At 47.9% G+C, this 5,689-nt stretch overlaps 1 pseudogene; it reads left to right on the top strand.

Annotated features, from left to right (window-relative positions):
- Positions 1-5,197: 5,197 nt before the first annotated feature.
- LOC112439506 (small nucleolar RNA U13) lies at positions 5,198-5,292 on the top strand (annotated as a pseudogene).
- Positions 5,293-5,689: the final 397 nt, after the last annotated feature.

The following is a 5,689-nucleotide window of genomic DNA, read 5'->3' as shown; positions in this document are numbered from 1 at the left end:
GAAAGAGAGGCCGAGGTAAAAGTGCTCATTCATTGAGCGAGCATTTCCTGGGTGCCAGTTGTGCCCCGGGCCCTGTCTCCTCCTCGAGAACTTCACTGTCTAATGGGGAGCAGGGAGAAGTCGTTTGGGGGCAAATATATAATTTTATATTTTAAAATAACTGCAATACCACATGCATGCCTGACTACAGAATAAAAATGGCCAGGCTGAGAGGTTTGGATTCCATTTCTGAGGCGACAGGGAGCCCCAGAAGGTGTTTGAGCGGAGAAGTGACACGCTGTGTTTTAGGAATCTCACCGTCGCACGGTGAGTGCGGTGGATTCTCAAGGCAGGGAGCTGAACAGAGTGGCTGCAACAGGTCTAGCCGGAGGAGGTTGAGACAATGGTCTGGCCAGGAGGTAATAGGAGCCTACGTAGGGGAGTGAAGCAGAGAGAGAATGGGAAACAACAGATCTGAGCACTATTGTAACGGGAAGATTGTCAGGATTTGGTGAGTTTGGTCTTGAACATATTGCCTTTGAAGTATTTTTGGAACACCCGAGCAGGGGTGCGTCACAGGAAGCTGCATTAAGGATCCGAGGAAGGCCAGCTGGCTGGAGATAATGGCAGATCCAGGAGTCCTGGCTTGTGGTGGAAGACAAAGTGTAGGAGAGACCAGTCAAGGAGAACGTTGATGGGATGAGAAGAGGAAAGAAGGTCACTCTGGAATCTCAGGATCCAACAGAATAGGAAGAGACCTAGGGAAAGAGGCCAGGATTTCATTTCCCCAGGACAGTCACAGAAGAGTCAACAGAGGATTCGGTTCTGGCACCTCCACCCCACACTTGGGCTACTATCTTCCAAGGGCGGGAGGGCCCTCTGATTCTGTTTGTGCAGCTGGCACTGGCCACGCAGAGCTGCCTCAGGGAGTTGACCGGGTGAGGAAGAAACAAGAAGACAGGGCCTCAACTACAGCGTGGAGGTGGGTGGATGTACCTGGACACTCAGGATATCAGGGCTGCTAACAGCATCAACGGACTCATGGCAGCCTCTGATTGGCTTAGGGTGGTCATGTCCACGGTGGTGGTGCTCTGACCCTTTGCCTTCATGGTGTTGTTTGCTGGCTTCTTCCCAACAGTTTCCTTTGAGACGCAAATTCTCCAGGCCACAGAAGAGGAGAGAAGGAGCAGACACGTCCTCCGGCCTGTGCGTGAATGCGGGACTTTGGTTCACCCGTGGTGAGCGGCAGGCATCTTCTATGACCCTGGATTAAAGGCTCCTTCAATATAGATTTTTGTCTTTATGTCACTCAGATGTCATTTTTCCATGAATAAAGGGCAAGCTGAGTCTAGCCTTCAAGGACTCTATGATTTGGCTCCATATTGCTGAGCTGTGCCTGTTAGCTTCAATGTGTGCCTCCTGATCCACTCTCCACCCTCTGTCATCCTGCCCTCCACCCAAGAGGCTGACCTAGAGCGGCTCCCTGGCTTCTGTTGGGCTCAGCCAAAGGGAAGCTCTAGGACACCTGAGGAAGGGAGGACTGTGAGGTCGCGGGATCTCAGTGTGGATCCTGGTTTTATGGACTAAGCTTGCAGTGTTACCAGCCCACAGTTACGAATGACATGTTAGATACGAAAGGGAATCTCTATTTAGAATGAGAAAAGAAATGGTGACAAATTACACTTTTTAAAAAGCTTACAAACAACACAGTATCACAAAACGTAGAAAAATAACGATATTTTTCTTAATTGCCTAGAAAACTCTACAATACCTTTTCCCCATATCTTTCTGCTGCATATACTTTACATCTCATACAACAACTGTGTAATATAATTTCCCACAGAAAGAATGGAAATATAACGCAGTCTTCAGTAGGCTTGGTTGAAATTTATTTTATTTTATTTTATTTTTTGAGATGGAGTCTTGCTCTGTCACCCAGGCTGGAGTGCAGTGGTGCAATCTCAGCTCACTGCAACCTCTGCCTCCTAGGTTCAAGCGATTCTCCTGTCTCAGCCTCCCGAGTACCGGGGATTACAGGCATGCGCCACCACACCCAGCTAATTTTTGTATTTTTAGTAGAGATGGGGTTTTGCCATGTTGGCCAGGCTGGTCTTGAACTCCTGACCTCAGGTGATCCACCTGCCTCAGCCACCCAAAGTGCTGGGATTACAGGACTGAACCACCGTGCCCAGCCTGAAATTTTATTTTTATCATTGATCATCTAGAACTGTTTCAGTTTCACCACTCATTGTAACATCATGTGGAATTTTGAGATTATTGTCAAATGATAGAATGTCAAATGATGGAACATTATCATTTTCTTCCATATATAACTAAGATTTCGGACATTTCAAATTTCCTGGTGCAGGAAATAATCTTAATTACTCTTTGAGCTGATGACACTTATAAGTCAGTTTGTCTTTGGTGTCCCCATTGTAGTGATGTATCATGAGAAGTCCATTTGTCTTTGGTGTCCCCATTGCAGTGATGTACATGAGAAGTCAGTTTGTCTTTGGTGTCCCCATTGTAGTGATGTATCATGAGACCTACGTTATCATCTGTGGAGGGAGCTGTGGCCACCGCACAGATCCCCTCTTCAGGCCAACACAGCCATCCTTCAGCTGCTGGGGATATCAGATTGGCTGAGGCCATATTTCTGATCAGCTTCTCCCAATCCTGCCACCCTCATTTCCTCACACATATGTCTCCACGGTAAGCCTCCGGCCCACAACTTTCCATTTCATGGTCAGCCTCCAGGGAACCCAATCTAAGACAGCTTCAAAGATGTCAGCATTTTTTATCAAAGTAGCAAGAAATGTAAAGCTTTTCCCAGTGAGTTAATATGTTTTACTTTCCTTTAACAATAAGATTACCAACTGGTCCAAGGGCCTTTATTTCTACCTGCCTTTTCTTTCTTCTTCTTAAAAAATTACTACTTTTGGTACGATCTGAAATGTTGTTATGCTTATAGGCTACAAACACAGACGTTTAAGAATTTCTGAAGGGTGAGATTCCATTTTAAGAGAAAATAGTATGGTGTATTTAGAGTTGCATGTACTACATTATGTTTCTGACCAAGAGAACTGAATTCTCCACTTAAAATTGTACGTCTGATGATGGGAAGAATTTTCCATAGGCTATCTTCTGGTTCCATGCCTTACAAACCTCTGTTCTCTTCCACTAACCACATACATATTGCAATATGACCTGTCATCACCTTCAAGTCATGACACCAGGTGAGTTGGAGGTGAGAGTATTCCTGAAAGCCATTTTGACATCAGGACAGCTAGTGATGAATTAAGTATATTCAGAAGTGACTGTGGGCTGGGTGCAGTGGCTCATGCCTATAATCCCAACACTTTGGGAGGCCGAGGTGGGCGGATCACTTGAAGTCAGGAGATCGAGACCAGCCTGGACAACATGGTAAAACCTCATCTCTACTAAAAATACAAGAATTAGCTGGCTATGGTGGTGCACACCTGTAATCCCAGCTACTCGGGAGGCTGAGGCAAGAGAATCACTTGAATCCGGGAGGCGGAGGTTGCAGTGAGCTGAGATTGCACCATTGCACTCCAGCCTGGGTGACAGAGTGAGACTCCATCCTAAAGAAAAAAAAAAGTGGCTGTGAGCAACTTACATATACCCAACCAAACCAAAACCCATGTCCCCCTTAACCAGATCCTAAAAATGCCCGCAACGACTCCAAAGCCACCCAACCATGAGATATGTATAGTGGAGGGAAACTGGGATGAAACTATCTTACTTTTGCAAAATTTACAAAATGTGTGACATATGAATACATCGCTAGAACTCCTCCTGGCTTTGGAAGTCACCTGTGCAAGCGTGGGATCCTGAAGCTTAAACTTCGCCAGCGTCACTACAAATCCAGCTCTGCCTGGGTCTCTCCCTGCAAGGTTGCCTCCAGCTTGCTGTGCCCTTGGACTGAAGTCTTCGTTCCTTCTAAGTCAAGTTGCTCTGCAGGACTCTCTGTTCTGGTCTTTGTCTCTTTGTGCCTAGAGGTGATAACACCTTGGCTCTTACTAAGACCAGTTAACTGCACTATTCTTTGTGGTTTCCCTGTGATCACACCTATGCAAATAAACTTTCCTGGAACTATCCCATTTTAATTGTGTCCTCTGTTTGCTGTTGGGACTCTGACCAGTCATCACTCACTCTTCCCCAACAAACACCCCTATTTCCCTCAAGCTGCCCCTAACTCTCTCCCTTCCTCACCCCATCCCCAGCTTACACCATCTGCCTCCCCGAAACGTCCTAAGCAAACCCTGCCCATTCTTCCAGGCCCAGCTGATCCCGTCCTCCTCCCCAGCCAGAGTGGTGCTCAGGAAGCCCTGCCGGGTCAATGCATGTTTGAACATTATCTGGGCAGTGTCTGCCTGCAGAAGCTCCAGGGAAGCAGGAGGGGTTCCTGAAGATATCGATCTCATAATTAGGCCTCAGAGAAAGAGGCTCTTGGCAGCATCTTTCCTGGAGACCGGAATCACTGCTTACCCCACCACGGAGGGAGACCCTGTCAAAATGAAGGAGGTTCCTTCCCTCTCCTGGGTGAGGGGCTGGGATTCCCTCTGTCTGTGAGTATGGGAGTGATTAAAAGGGAGGCTGGCTGAGTGCCTTACACAAATCATTTCCAGCCACACACCCGAGGGACACTGCAGGAATGCAGGGCCGAACACAAACGCATCCTTCCTGCTGGGCCTGGCTCAGAAGAGAAAGTCATGTCAGACCCGGGGAAGGGAGCTTCTGGGTGGACAGTGGGTAGAACAGCAGGAATCCCAGGCGAGCAGAGTCCAGGGCTCCTCCTCCGAGGCTCCACGAAGTAACTCATGCAGGAAGAGATGGGAAACAGCCTCTGCCCAGGTTAATGGGAGCGAGTCATGGCCACCTCCCAGGAAAGGAGACTGGGAAAACAGCAGGACCCAGGCCTTTTCTTCCACAGGGCAGAGCAGTCTGGGGAGGCTTTGCTGCTGCCCAGGCAGGAGATGGCCATGAGGCCATGTATATTCCTGCGGTGAAAAAACGGAGGCCCAATTTTGGCCACAGAGGAGATTCCTATCACGGAGAGTGCAGGGACTCTGCCTAGCATTTGAGGCACTTCAGGAAAAGCAGAATGGAGCATGGCACCCAACTCTCCGCTCTGACTTTCTGAGTCTTGAGCCTTTCAAGATGTAGGTACTTTCAAACAAGAAAAGTACCAAGAAAGAGTCTTTTGTAGTTCGCAAGCATGATGATTCGGTTTTCAGAGGTGCCTCCCTCAAACCTTGTAGACATCGTCATTGGCACATTACCTGCCTGATGTGAAAAAGAGAAAGAAAAAAAGGTAGCAAATATCTGGGGATTTTCTTTCACTGGTTGCTTTTAAATGCTTTAAAATTAAGAGACATTTTTATCCCCTTTATAAAACTGGAAAGATATGCCAGTTTAAAGGTAAGGAAGTGGGCTGGCATGGTGGCTCATGCCTGTAATCCCAGCACTTTGGGAGGCCAAGGCAGGTGGATCACCTGAGGTGAGGAGATCAAGACCAGCCTGGCCAACATGGCGAAACCCCGTCTCTACTAAAAATACAAAAATTAGCTGGGTGTGGGGGGTGTGCCTGTAATCCCAGCTACTTAGGAGGCTGAGGCAGGAGAATCACTTGAACCTGGGAGGCGGAGGTTATAGTGAGCCGAGATCGCGCCACTGCACTCCAGCCTGG

This window comes from Pan paniscus, chromosome 2 (assembly GCF_029289425.2).
Source record: "Pan paniscus chromosome 2, NHGRI_mPanPan1-v2.0_pri, whole genome shotgun sequence".
NCBI classification, from domain to species: Eukaryota; Metazoa; Chordata; class Mammalia; order Primates; family Hominidae; genus Pan; species Pan paniscus.
Note: the sequence above shows the minus strand (reverse complement) of the source record. Positions and strands in the feature narration are given on the sequence as shown.